The following is a 15,578-nucleotide window of genomic DNA, read 5'->3' as shown; positions in this document are numbered from 1 at the left end:
ATCGGGGATCTCGATCAGAAATAATTGAAATAGGTACACCATGCAATCGAATAATTTCTTTGAGGTACAGTTCAACATACTTATCTGTATAGAAATCAGCTCGTACTGGAATGAAATGCGCTGACTTAGTCAATCGATCAACTATTACCCAAATCGAATCTCTTTTATTTGGAGTTAGAGGTGGCCCTGTCACAAAATCCATTGTCATATTCTCCCATTTCCACTGAGGAATGGAGATTGGTTGTAACAATCCTGAAGGGACTTGATGCTCATCTTTGACTTGCTGACACATTAAACATTTGGACACAAATTCTGTAATGCTTCTTTTCATTCTTAGCCACCAATAACGACTCTTGAGATCTATATACATCTTATTTCCACCCGGGTGCATCGTCAACGGACTATAGTGAGCTTCTGTCAACATGTCTTTCTTCAATTCCTCATCATTCGGAATCACTAGCCTCCCTCGATAATACAGATTCTCACCATGCTTAACTTCAAAATCTTTATTTTCTTCCTTCTTTACTTGCTCTATTATTCTCAAACATCTTTCATCTTTACCCTGCAATTCTTTGATTCGATTCAACAATGTTGGCCTCAGCATCAATTTTGCACATAATGCACAATCTCCGTCTAATGAAAACCTTGCATCTAAAGCTCGCAAAGCTACGAATTTTAATACTCTTATATAAATTTCCTTATTTTTTCCACTTCACCTTAGCCCATTAAACTAAATTTAACAGCTTTCCCAAAATAATAGATATGCACTTGTTGTCTTCCAAGGCTATATACATCAGCCCCTGATAAACAATTCTCATATACATGATAATTGAAGCATAAAATATATCTAAGAATTGCAACATAAAAAATCCTAGAACATTGAATAAGGGATATTGTGTACATACCATCTGGGGAATCTGTCTTTTGAATGGACCAAAGAAATCAGGGTCCCAAGAAAGAGAAGCAAACATCTTGCAACAAAATAATGCATGTTCCAATGGCAGGAATGTGGGGTTCAAATCCTTTCATTCATAAACCCAATGAGAGGGAAAAAGAAACAATAAACATCAATGATGACAATCTCTCCAACAAGTGGAGAAAACATTAAAAATGAAAGCAAAACCAAAACTGCTTTGGGTTCCCTTCGTTCTTTGAAAAAGTTGAAAACATAGCTAAATTTGGCTAAGAGGAGGGTACCTCTAACAATGGCGAGAGGAGAAATAAGGGGCATTTCAATGGTTCCGGATCTTTCTAACACTTGTTTCTCACCTTCTACAATTCGCAACTTTCACCAATATCTATGTGACACAACAAAATATACAAGGGCAAACTACATCATTCATACGCTTAGTTTGGTCAATGAAATTTAAAAATCATTTTACTCTCTCAACTTTCGAATTGCTACTATTATTTAACAACGTGATAACGTGGAAATCAACACTAAAATGATATAATTTTAAATTCCTACGGAAAATCAATTTTAAACAAAAATGACGTCTTTTTGATCTAAACAAAAAAATATTTTATTTTTCATTTTATCATCTCCCTTCTTTATTCTTCTTCTACCTCTCTTTTTCTCTTTATTTTCTCTTTTCAATCTGAACGAACCCACATTTTGATCACGATGTTAACCATCGTTTTACCCACCGTTAGCTTGACCTAAATAAGAAGCTATTTTTCCTTCATTTTTTTCATTTTCCTCTTTCCTTCTTAATTCTTCTTCTTCTTTCTTTGTTTTGACCATTTATCACTCAACTATCTTCTTTTTCTTATTTTGATAATTGAAATTTAAAAAATTTCAATTTACTCACTCAACTTTTGAATTATTTCTATTTTAGTAATTATACCGTTAAATAATTAACGGCATGATGACATAGAAACCTACACCAAAACGCCAAAGTTTTGAATTCCTATAGAAAATCAAATTTATAAAAAATGAAATGATTTTGATATGAATAAAAAGCTTTTTTTTTCATTTTTCCCATTTCCTTCTTTATTATTATTATATTCTCATTTTCTCTTCCTCTCTTTTTTATTTCCAATATTTCCTTCTTTCTTCTTTATTCTTTTTCTTCTTTCTTCTTTCTTCTCTTCATTTTCTCTCTTCAATCTAAACGAACCCAGATTTCGACCACTATGTCGACCATCGTTCTAACTATCGTCAACCACCATCGTTAGAGTCCAATAACTCCCAAAATTTCACACTGAATGTGTCTTACCTTTTTGAATGTGAATCTAATTAAACTTAATGAGTTCCTATAAACATTAAAAATATTATTTTAAGAATTGTCACTTGGAATTAGCAAAAGAGAGAATCTTATATACTACAGTAAAGAGTCAGTAGCTGATTACTCAAATATCCTACAATAAAACAACACAAAAGATTTGTCAAGCCATCATTTTGTTAGAGCAAATCTGGATTTTGGCAACATACATTCTTATAAAATACATTGTAATATGCAACATACAAGTACATTCATGTCTTCAAAATCTCATACAACTCAAATTTAAAAGAAACCAACAATGCTCTTAAACCATTTTAAGTAACATTAAATCCAAAAATATCTCTAAAGTATTGTTGTATCAACCGACATGTGTGTGTATATATTTATTGGTGGTAAGGCCCGCATCTAGGCTTGGGCAGGAGAGACACCTGCCCAGGGCCTCCAAACAAAAAGTTAAATTTAAGTGTTTTTTTTCGTTTTAAGTTATAACAAATTAGTGATTAGACTTAAATTGCTTTTTCATGAACATTGGTACTGGTCATTCATTGATTAAACGACGCAAAAGCCAAGAATTATAACTATAAAAGCAACCTAAAAGTACAATTCACTTTTTTGATAAAGTGTATCGACTGATAGTATTATTAATAAAAATAAAGGATGGCCCACAATAATGAAGTGGAGCCGATAGTTACAAGAAACAAAAGACAAAAGATACCCAGAATGTCTTTTCTAAAAGTGAATATTAATTTAATTTATATTTTTTTAAGAAAAGCCATTATTAGTGATTATTATTGTCTTAGTTTTTCCATTCTCCTTTTAGTGTAATTAATAGACCATTTTATGTCCAATGATTATCTTCTCTTTATAAAAAACAGTATGCTTAAAATATTGATATTTTGTTTGGATTATATTTTTTAAAGCTGGTATTTCTATTTTGATATTTTTATTAGAACTTGAACGTGAAATTTCAAAATAAAGAATTTTTTTTATTAGTGTGAGATTATATATTCGAGTTTAAATGTGAATTAAATTATTAAATTTTTAGAAGAAAGTAATCAAAGTCGCAACTGTTTTGTGTTATTCATCTATCAAGATACAAAGTATAAAGGTCACCCAAATTAAAGTAAATATATTTTATTAACTTATGATTGTACTTTGATTTTATTTATATATATTCTGAATTTTTTGTTATATTTATATTTTATGATTGTCAATTATATTTTCTTGGTTTTTTTGGTTAAGTATGATAATTTAAGTGAAAGTGTATTACATCATCGATTAATTTATCTAAAAGTAAGACGAAGTCTCAAAACTTCAACGACGAGGACTCAAGTGCTATCATTCTATATTTTTTACTTCATATTTTCAAAGTATAATTTTTTCGTGAAAATATGCTTTCAATAGTGAAAAGAAAAAAAAAGAAAATGAACACAAGAATTAGTACAACAAAAGGGAGTTTTAGATTTTTTTAAACGAGTAAAAGAGTCTTTGGATAATTATAGATCGGACGTAAATGAAGATAATATTGAACATTCTAATAAAAAGTTGAAAGATAATAATTTCCTCCATGACAATACTACTAATTCAAATAATATACTTGATGAGTCAAATATTGATGTTGGCATTGATGAGCACATAATTCCTCATTTTGATATATATGATCCTAGAAATTGGGGTGTTCTTGATGCTAAAACCAAAGATATTTTGATTGAAAAAAGGCCCATTAGAGAATTGAATCTCATATTACATATTACCGATAGTTTTTCTATACATTTTTCATATTCCTATTTTTATCAAAAGTTGAGCAATGGAGAAACTTATGTTAGAAAATGATTGGTTTACTCTAGACACGTGAATAAAGTAAATTGTTGTTGTTGAAAATTATTCACTTCTCAAAATAACAAAATTCTTTTAACAAACAATGGGATGGAAGATTGGAAGAACTTGAGTGAGAGGCTCAAACAACATGAGAATATTATTTAACATGTGACTAATATTAATATTTGGAATGAAACAAGAATAAGATTAAAAAAATAAAGGTATTGATAAAGATTTGCAAGAAGGAATTTCAAAAGAAAAAGAACGGTGAAGATAAATTTTAATAAGAATAATATCAGTTGTAAAATATCTTACAAAAAATAATTTAACTTTTCCTGGATCTAGTGGAAAACTTTATAAGGATAGTAATGATAATTATTTTAGGTTTAATTGAAATGATAGCTAAATTTGATTTAATAATGCAATATCATGTTAGATGTATCCAAAGACGAGAAATTTATTACCAGTATCCTAAAATTCAAAATGAGTAAATTTCTCTTTTGGCCCATAGTGTTAATACATCTATAATAAGGATTATTAAAGAGGCAAAATATTTTTATGTTATCCTTGATTGTACCACATATGTGAGCCATTAACAACAAATGAGTTCCATAATACGATGTGTAAATATGTCAAATAATGAAATAAAAATAGATGAGTTTTTTTTGGAGTTTTTAAATGTAAATGATACATCTAGATTGATCCTTTTTAATGAATTATTAAGTGTATGCAAGTCACTTGATTTAGACGTTAATAATTGTTATATTTTGATCCAAATTACAATTGTTAATTAAGTTATATTTTATTGTAATTATTTTAGGCAATAATTCTTATGGAATAAGAATTTTTGGTGACCAAATATTTGGCTCTATAAACATATATAATGTCTTAAACTAATTAAAGAGAATTGTTTTGGAGAGATGTAATCATTTTTGGAATCTCTACAACTTGTGAGGTTTATGTTGTAGAGATAGTTTTATAGGGATTGAAAGAGGTTTTTGGGATACACCAAATTTTGGGAATTTTGAAGTTGTATTAATTGGTACTTAAGTTGTATTTTATGGTCCAGGCTATTAAATTTTGAAGGATTTGTTGCTGCAAATTTTATTAGCGATTTTGGAGACATGCAAGAGTAATTTGCAGCAATGAATTTTCAGTTGCACAAAAATAATTCTCGATTGATCTAGTGACACTTGAATGTATATTGCATAACAATTGAAGTTATTGAAGACTTAACAACGATGCTTCAACGGATATGTGGCTTTCATAAAGGTTGAAGTTGTTGAAGACCAATTTTTTATGAAATTTGGGTGAAGGGGGAGATTTGTTATATTTTGACCCAAATTATAATTGGTAATTAAGTTAGATTTTATTATAATTTTTAGGCAATAATTCTTATGGAATAAGAATTATTGATAACCAAGTATTTGGCTATATAAATAGAGATAATGTTTTAACCTAATTAGAGAGAATTATCTTGGAGAGATGTAATTCTTTTGAGATTTTTTTTAACTTTTGAGGTTTATGTTGCAAAGATAGTTTTGTAGAGATTGAGATAGTTTTTGGGATACACCAGATTTCAATATCTATGCCGAGTTTTAGGATACATGTTATCATGTACTTGTACTCTTCGTGTTCTCTACATCTATAATAGATTATTGTTCATCTCGCCTGTGAAGGTAGGCAAGACCGATCCACGTTAAATTTCATCTCCAGTGCATGACTTATTTTATGTTGATATCGCTTTGGTTATTTTTCGCTTACAAATTCTAACAATGATATTAGGGATCAAGGTTATAATAATGGTTCTAATATGAAAGAGGAACACCAAGGGGTTTAAAAGAGGTTACTTGAAATAAATCCAAGGGCTTTATATATGCTAGGTGTTTGTCATAGTCTTAATCTCACTCTATTGGACATGACACACTCTTGTGTGATAGCTATTTCTTTTTTGGAATTATGCAATGCATATACACATTATTTGAAAGTTATACAAAAAATGGAATAATTTAGTTAATAATGTTAAAGATTTTACAGTGAAATCTTTATGTAATACTTGATGTACGAGTCGAATAAAAAGCGTAAAAGCTATTAGATTTCAAGCACCTTAAATAAGATTAGCTTTGTTGGCATTGTATAATTCTAGTTGTGAAGAATTCAACACAAAAAGTGAAGCAGAAAGTTTAGTTAATTCTCTTGCTAGTTTTGAGTTCTTAATGATTTGATATGAGATTTTATTTTCTATTAAGAAGGTGAGTAAGAAACTGCAATTTAAATCTATGGACTGATTGATAGTTGCAAGTCAAGTGGTGAAGAATCGGAAGTGGCGAGAGAAGTGAGGAGTGATTGCATTTCTTTTTCATCTTCGTCTTCCATGGATAAGGAGTAATTGCATTTCTTTTTTATTTTTCTTTTTACGTAAATATATCTTTTATCTTTCTTTAATTGATTCAGATAAATAAAATCATTTTAAAAGTTTAATCAAATTGCACAATCTTCCCGAGAAAGCACAATTATCATCTAGAAAATAGCTGAACATTATTGACATAGCGAGCAGATGCAGAGTCTTGAAGGCAGCCACAGAAACCATCATCGTCCTTCAGAAATGAGTTCGGCAGAGGATGGTCCGGGATCACGCCAACCTACATGGAATAACAGATGAAACAATGGTCGTGCGAAAAGAGCAAAGAGAGACCTAGAGATCAGACATAAACCTTGTCAATATCGTTATGTGCAGTTGTCTCGTAACGAGCTACTGTAACAGCCAATCCGGAACCATCAGATAGCTGAAAAACCGACTGAATCTTACTGCAGTTGTGGAATGCATCATTCCGGTTAGTATCTAGAAGAATATAGGGTGGCATGCTTGTTTAAACACTGTAGAAGATGGAAGAGTAAATTACCCTTTCCCATATGTCGGTTCTCCGAACAATACAGCACGCTTATTATCTTTCAATGCACTTGCTAAAATTTCACTCGCACTTGCAGTGCCCTTATTCACCTAATGGAGATTTCAATGATTGAGATCATGGTCCTTCCTCTCTCACTCGTTCAGACATACATAAATTAAATCAAGCTGGTCGGAATAACCGGGCTTACCAGGACAGCTAGAGGTTCAGAAGCTGCTATTGCAGAGCTTCCATCAGTGTCATATATATCTCGAACACCACGATTATCACAAATGTAGACAATCACGCCTTCGTCTAACCTGTTCGAAAAAAGTTAATGATGATAACATAAGCCATGGATAAAAGAACCGTTCCCTTTCAAGAACCGTTCCCTTTCAAGAGTTTAACTTACCAGATCTTTGCAGTTTCAATGCCTTCTGGGAAAAGCCCGCCGCTGCAGCAAATTTAATCTTTTAGAAAGCCTGCCTTAAGAGCAAGTTTAAAATGGATCATGTCGAAAGAAAATTACCTATTATCACGAAGTCTAACACAAAGGCATTAACACTATTACTCCTTAAAGCATCGATCGCTTCCTTGACAGAAGCTACAGGAAATGCAAACTCTTTATATTCTATATATAAAACTAAACAACAGGAGGGTTTCTCCGAGAAGTCCTACAACCAAAGATGCTGCAAATGGCACTGAAAAGAGGCACAACGAAACTAGAAAAAGGTGAACAAAAGAAAACACAAATATAAAGAAAATGAAAGAGTTTGTATGTATACAAAATTAGACGCATTCAGAAGTATAATGTGTATGAAATCAAAACTATACGGCATACAGTTCCATGGCTTCAGCCCAAATCATAGACAAAAAGAAGAGTATTTGCAGTCAATATCTCCACTTACCAGAAGCATTTTGTTGAATGATGTTAGCTTAATATAAACCGATTCTGGGGTAGCTCTTTTCTGAACCAGGACCTCGCATAGCCTCAACTTTACAGGGTTCAGTGAAACTTTTGCTCGCCTAAAAATTGTAGTCGCCAATGGGTCAATCTTAAATCTTCCCGAAATAGGTACAAAATAGAACAAGAAGAAAGAACAGGTAAAATATTTTGTCGTTCTTATTACAAGGAGCAGAAGGGGATACTAGGAATAAAAATGACAAAATCCATATTCCCATTTTCCACCTCACTTAATTTGGAAAGTATAATAATGGAACTGACACACATTTTAGGATGCTGAATCAAAGAACATCAGTAATGTTACTAATATATCGAGTTCAAATGCATAAGGCATTCGAATGAAACACTTACGTGAGAGCTAAGTGCTTCATTATAGGCCCACTTTGAATTGTTAATTCCACTGAACTTCCTTCTGGTCCCCTGTAGTTTAGTCAAAAAGTAGAGCATAATATTAATAACTGAAAAAGAACAGACAAATCGAGACACAAATACATACAAAAATGGAAGGAAATATCTCTATGACAGCCGCATAAGATTTCTTCAATACGAAATCTAGATGAAAGTTGATTTCGTTTCAACCGAAGAGAGCAACACACTTACTGCAATCTCTCTGCTGCATCATAGATGCCCATGCTTTCTGTGCTTGTATTATCTATTTGCAAGATAATATCCCCAGACGAAATGCCAGCCTGATTTGCAGTCCCCCAGGAGCAGCTGAATAACAACGAGCCCGGCTTGTGATCCTTCGGATCCAGTTGGGTAACCTATCGATAGCCTACACCTGTTAGAGACCCTTGATTCCAGACTGCCTTCAGAAAATATAAGATATTTTACAGAAACTGATATCAACCAAAATTTTCAATGTTTAATGATAGCTACCATGATATTCAGGCTAGAATACAGTTGTGGAGATATAAGAGAGATAGAGGAAGAAAACAGCCCCATACCGCAAACTTTTGAACTTCTCCGGCTCTAGAAACCTAGTGAAAGGATCATTCAGTGTGGCAAGCATCTTCCTTATAGCCGTGTCTGCAAGAAAATATGTAAATATAACTTAAAAGTGAGGATAACGATTACAAGTAAAACGTACAACGCAACAAGCAGATGATATAATATCTCTTAATAAAACAATTACAAGATTGAATGAATCACCCGGTAAACATTGAACTTGTATGAGAGATAATGATAAATAAAAAGGACTCAGCAATTCAGACCTAACGATGCATATTAATCTAGTTGCAGCAAACTACAAACTGTAAAATGCTAAAGATATTCTATATACATGTCTCTTCTCTATTGTTCATCGTTCTTTCGAAGCGCATCTTCTCTGTAACGAAACCAACTTTGTCCATTGAAAGTTTTTTCAATATATGCACGGTCTATCGTTCTCCATGCCTCTAAGAAGAGAAGATTATCTTCAGAATCGCCCCTGTACAATAAAAGAATTGGTATGAAAATCTAAACAAAAGAAACCCATGTAGCCCATGGACTATTTACATAAAATATAACTTACACGACGGTGGGCTGCTTAGAGCAACGGAAGCTGAAGTAACCAGCAACATAGCAGTGACTAAGCAAACAAAACAACCGAGATATGTTGTCTTATTTTTGTGAATGGCTCGTCACCTTTTGATGACTACCCGTCTTCCAGGATCGAAGCGGGTGTCCATGCCTTAATGCAAAGGAACCAGACTGAGATGGAAAGGTTTTTTCAGTCTACCTAATATGCAAAACCAGAAAAAGGTTTAGAATGTGCATCAGAACCGCCGCATCTTCCAGACTCATCGAGATTAGTCCTTTTATACAAGATCCGACACAATAATCGAGCTTCAATGTTCCGTCCAGGAAAAGATTTCCATGGATGAACCTGCAAGTAATTCACACATCCATACAAAATTCAGTTTGAGAGAAAGAATCAATTCCTGAATAACATTTGATGAAAATAAAAGGTCGTTCATTTTATGGCATGCAATCTCCATTGCCAAAACTTCACACTGATGATGTGATCAGAAATCTTTCCAAGCAACACAATTCATGAAACATAAACTGCCAATAGAAAATGCAACCGAACCCCATCAAATAGGGGGAAACTCCAGTTCTAAATCAATCCAACTACCAAAACAGCCACAGAATCAAAATCAAAACTTGCAGACCAAGTCGTAACTCGGTCGCCAATAGCACCGTTGCTACTAGAACATCGTCGGTTCGAACAGTTCAAGTCATAATCTTTCCAACTCAGAAGCCATTTCTCATTCTATTAACTTTAATTACGATAAAAACATTCAATCGTTAATTCTACATAAGAAAGCAGCGATTGGATATTCCTCGTAAAGATGAAAACTTTACCGGAGAAATGATGATGGGCTTGAATGTTAAGAAGATGGCTTATTGGGGTTATACAAAGCGAAACGAGGATATGAAGAAGTAGCAGAGTAGCTTGTTAGCACTTCCATGGCAGCCCCACAAATTCCACTCCCTTTCTACGTTTTTCATTTCAAAGCAGCGATTGGATATTCCTCGTAAAGATGAAACTTTACCGGAGAAATGATGATGGGCTTGAATGTTAAGAAGATGGCTTATTGGGGTTATACAAAGCGAAACGAGGATATGAAGAAGTAGCAGAGTAGCTTGTTAGCACTTCCATGGCAGCCCCACAAATTCCACTCCCTTTCTACGTTTTCATTTCAGTTTCCTTATCGACTATTCTTTGAAGATAACACTTGGTCTTTGTTTTTCTTGGTCAAACTATTTTATTGGTCCCTGAATTATGCATATTTAATTGAATGTAGTTCTTTATTTTTTAATTATAAACTTTTCAGTCCTAATTTTAACAGTACAATGTTTAACTAAATTACAGAGATAAATTACTGAGGACAAATTTAAAATTATTGATTTACAGATATGGTATTTTTCTCGACTTTGACAAGTTTGATCCAATTTGATTAAAGGTTTTTTCCCCTTATATCAAGGGTCAAAATGAATGCAGATAATTTTTGAGGATGAATTTATGTGAAATCCACCTTATTTTAGAATCTGATCGAGGTTGGATGTACTAATTCTGACATATTTTATATCTTATGTACATATTTTATTATACTTTAATTAATTTTCTCGTATTGTAACATTATATTATGGGTAAATTACAGGTTTAATACTTAAATTATTAATTTTATATGTTTTAATACCTAAACTTTATTTTTTTAAGTTATACATAATGTTTAGTTTTTGTTTTTTTAATACCTCGCCTTTAAATTTTAATGGGTAATTGCACGTGACACATTTTTATGGGTAAATTATATTCATTCATCACTCAATTATCTTCTTACTCCTATTTTGGTCACTAAAATTTAAACTTTTTTAGTTAATTACTTAACTTTCGAATTACTTCTAATTAATTACTCTAACTTTCAAATTTATTTTTATTTTTAATTATATATTAATAAATAATAAAAAGTCATGTCAAAAAAATATTAATAAAAAATCAGAGTGATTAAAATAAAATAATTTGAAAGTTAAGTAGTTAATTGATTTTTTTAAATTTTAATACCAAATAAGAGTGAAAAGATAATGAGTAATGGAAGAATACAATTTCCCCATAAAAAGTTGCAGCAACGTTGATTTTTTTTACGGCGAGATACTAAAACGAAATAAAACTAAACGTTTTAAAATTTATATATTAAAACATACCAAAATTGATAGTTTATGTAACCCCCTCAGACCGATGCGGGTAACCCGATCCGATCTGGAGTGTCACATTAGGGCCACCGGAGCGACCCACTGTAAAATAGCGAAAAATTTAAAACTTTGTCAAAACATGTAACTAATAAAATGATTTATCAGTATGCATAAATAAAACGGGTTTTCAGACTCATATATAAAATAAAATATAATCTACATGTCCCCTAATCACATGTACCATATTCTGCGAGCAACGGCAGAATAATTCCTTTACTGATGTCGATAGATGCACTGGTAAAATCCTTCTAACCTGAAAAGATGAGTAACATAGTGAGTTTTGGAAAGCACATTAATATAGAACTACCAGATAATGCTGAAGAACGTGCAAATACAAATAAACATATATTTCCTTATCGGTTCAGACATCTACAGATCTTTATGTTGAGTGGAAATCCTACTGATATTTCAGGTAGTAACAGACAGTGAGCTTTCAGTTCAGAGAAATATTTTGGATGACTGAGTTCAGGAGATCATAATAGGTTATCTAGTGTGTTCCCTCAAAACCAGTGAAAAGATACAGATCTTTTTTTAAAACATATTTTTATTTATCAAAAACCATAGTAATCCCTCCAACCGAACACATCATAATGTGTAGGTTCCACAAAACCATACACCCCCTGCAAAATAATAAGGCCCTGAGCACAAAACCGAGGAACATGCATATATCACCCCCTGCACAACAGTAAGGCCCTGAGCACAAAAATGAGGAACCTGCAGATATAAACCCTCCAACAATACCCCCAAATAAAACATTTTCTGTCAATAAACGGAGATATCAAAAAACAAAACATAATTCAGATCAGATATCAGAACAGAATCCAGGTAAGAAATCAAAACAGATTTCAGATCAGATATCAGAACATAACTCAGAACAGAATCCAGGTAAGAAATCAAAACAGATTTCAGATCAGATATCAGAACATAACTCAAATCGGAAATCAGATAAAATATTCATGTGAGTAGGGAACACACTAGAGTTTCCAGATATTATTCAGAGATATTGGATAATATTATTGGGCAGAGAAATACGGATCTTCAGTTTACCGAGAATGTCGGAAGTTAGAATCACTATTGAAAGAGTTCATTAACTAACAGAATCATCATTTATTCAAAATATTATTTATCAGGATCCTATCTTATTCGTACATTTTTCGGAAGCTCAACGTAATCATAAGGGTATTCAGAATCATTTACATATGAGTTACTTGTGTTTTCAAATATGCCCAGAGTGATTTGACCTGATAAAAGAGAACGAAGATTCAGAAACTTTACAATCTATGTCAATTGATTGGATTATCGAACAACTCCAGATGAATAACTCCCAGAACTAATGCTTGTCGACTAGTCAATTCATTATCCTTTCAGGTTATTTACACTTAAATACCATAAATTCTTGTCCATAGATCATCTTCGGAATCATCGTTGAATAGATCTTCCAATGTCTTTATTTTATTTACACGCTTCCACAATATCATGAAATGCTGACGTGCTTGATTTGTAGTTCATGACTCAGAAGAACAATACATCATGTAAGTTCATTAGCATTTCTAAACTCATCCAAATCACTTATTAGTCAAGTCTATCTCGGTTACTTCAGAGTTTTCCAGAGTAATTCAAACATTTCTGAATTTCGTTACATATTATACTTCCGTTCAGTTCAATTTGGTATTCGCAATTGATTTGTCTAACGTATATCCACTTCTTACTACCGAATGCGATCTAAAGTTGAGTTGAGCTGAATACTTTCATAATTATCATCGAGCCAAACTTGAGAAGACGAACACGCATTCAAGTAATATCTATGTCGTTCAGGTACTGACATATCATTAAGGTTGATCGGCTCACTTAAGTTGTGTTCCATAACTTTTAAGGGTAGTACAACACTCATATTTACTTGGATTCCTTAATTAATCCAAAACATCTACTTAGTCTAGCCATAAGAGTATTGTGGTCATTCTAGTCCTCAGTATTATTCCATTAATTTCAGAGCTCGAGGATATCCAATCATTCATGAGTTTGGTGATATTCTTGGTCATTTCCATTTCAGGGGTATTTTAGTCATTTTATAGATCCATTGTATTACAATAATTTATTTCGTCCAATCTTATTATTAAAGTTAAACTTATCATTTATGTCAGTCCCTTCGAACTATTCTGACAAAATATCACACTCGATAAATTATTATTTAGGTATTTATTTATAACTAAGAGATTTTCAGGTCAAGTGCCTTCTCAGATGTTACAACAGCTTACCAGGAATTTTCTATACAAAGACAGGATCTTAATAACGAAATCTGTAATTTATCGAGTTAAGTACGAATCCTCAAAGTACTTTCTCGTTCATGGTCAACTCGGACTATTTTTTACCTATCAAGGGCATTTTCGTAATTTCTTAACCATATAATTTCGGTATTAACTCTTAATGAAAATAATTATAATTTATAGATCCTATGGTTAATTGCTTTCCCGAACATTATCTGATCATGAAATGATTCCTTAATAGACTTCTAGTATCTTGCACAAACCCTCTTGGGGTTAAAAACCATTTATCCAAATCTTCTAAGCAAAACTAGCATTTCGTATGTACGTCTGTAGCTTTATCTGATCAATATGTCTTTTCAGAGTTATTACTCAACTTCCTGAGACAATTCTTGTCATTTTACAACATACGTGTATTTTAGTAATTTTACCAAACCGGAGTATTCTCATAATTTCTCATCCGAGTGCCTTTAACATTTAACCTTTGATGAAATAAATTATAAGTTACATATCCAGGGCTGATTCCTTTATCAAAATCACAGAACTTGTAATTTTATTCTAACAATCCCTCAATTTCTTATATTAGTCATCCGAGTCGTATTCAGTTACCAAATTTTTCCCGCATTCATATCGAGTGTATGGATTAATTAAATACCCAAATGAGACCAAACATGTGCATTCATGCATTTACCAATACCAACATGTTTCATAAAGCAGGGAAAGGTAGTAATGTATTACCTCAATTTTCGTACAATACTGATCGACCATATAAATTCCATTCGAATGTCATCGATCTTTAATTTCACTTCCAATATTTCCTCAATATATAACAATAGAAATTTCATAAAAAAACGGAGCTTAATTCTAAAAAATTGATCGTATCATATGATAAATCAGTGAAAAACAACTTACCAGGTTCGAATTTGGAGAAACAGACCCAAAAAAACAGACTCAAGACGTCGAAAAACGTTAGGATATGTATACCAGAAAAAATCAACGGTAGGTCAACGCCAGTCAAAGGTCCGATCAACGGTCAACGGTGGTCAGCGTGGTCAACGGTCAGTGGGTCAACAGGTCGAGTCGCGCAGTTGGGTCGGGTTGGGTTGGACCGGTTCAAATATGTACCAACTGTTTTGTGAACCTCCCCCACGCGTAGGGACAGCTTGTGGGGGTGCATGTGACGTCCCCGGAGCCCCTAAAAATTCCAAAAAAATTTCTAAAAATATTTTCATGCATTTTGAGACACTTACTAAGCTCGGTTCAAAATTTTGAACGGCGGAGAGCTCGATTTCGAAACATCGTAAACTTTGATATCCTCACCCCTCTACACGCAAACGACGATTGAGACACGGAGGACACCGATGGACTCGGAATGATGCCAGAAACACGATGGTGTGGGAGGTGTCGAAAAAGGGTGGTCGGATCGACGTGAATTGACGGAAAACCAACGAAAATAGAGTTAAAATCGATGATACTTTCGATTGAAATTAACAACGAACGATACCGATTCACGACGAGAGGTTTAAGGGGTTTTGTTCATCGGTCGACAACGAATACGATGGTGGTTTCGGTTCGTCAAACGGTGGCCGGACGGTGCATAGATCGGATCTTAAAGAAGGGTTGAGGGGAAAGGAAAATGAAAACAATTCTGCAGAAACTTACAGGAGAAGGGGGTTTATAATTCATC

General features: G+C 32.9%; 1 pseudogene; it reads right to left on the bottom strand.

Annotated features, from left to right (window-relative positions):
- Window positions 1-6,548: 6,548 nt before the first annotated feature.
- On the bottom strand, window positions 6,549-8,777 carry LOC120208312 (annotated as a pseudogene).
- Between the last annotated feature and the right edge of the window lie 6,801 nt (window positions 8,778-15,578).

Source organism: Hibiscus syriacus, unplaced genomic scaffold (genome assembly GCF_006381635.1).
Source record: "Hibiscus syriacus cultivar Baekdansim isolate YM2019G1 unplaced genomic scaffold, ASM638163v2 tig00016212_pilon, whole genome shotgun sequence".
In the NCBI taxonomy this organism is placed as follows: Eukaryota; Viridiplantae; Streptophyta; class Magnoliopsida; order Malvales; family Malvaceae; genus Hibiscus; species Hibiscus syriacus.
Note: the sequence above shows the minus strand (reverse complement) of the source record. Positions and strands in the feature narration are given on the sequence as shown.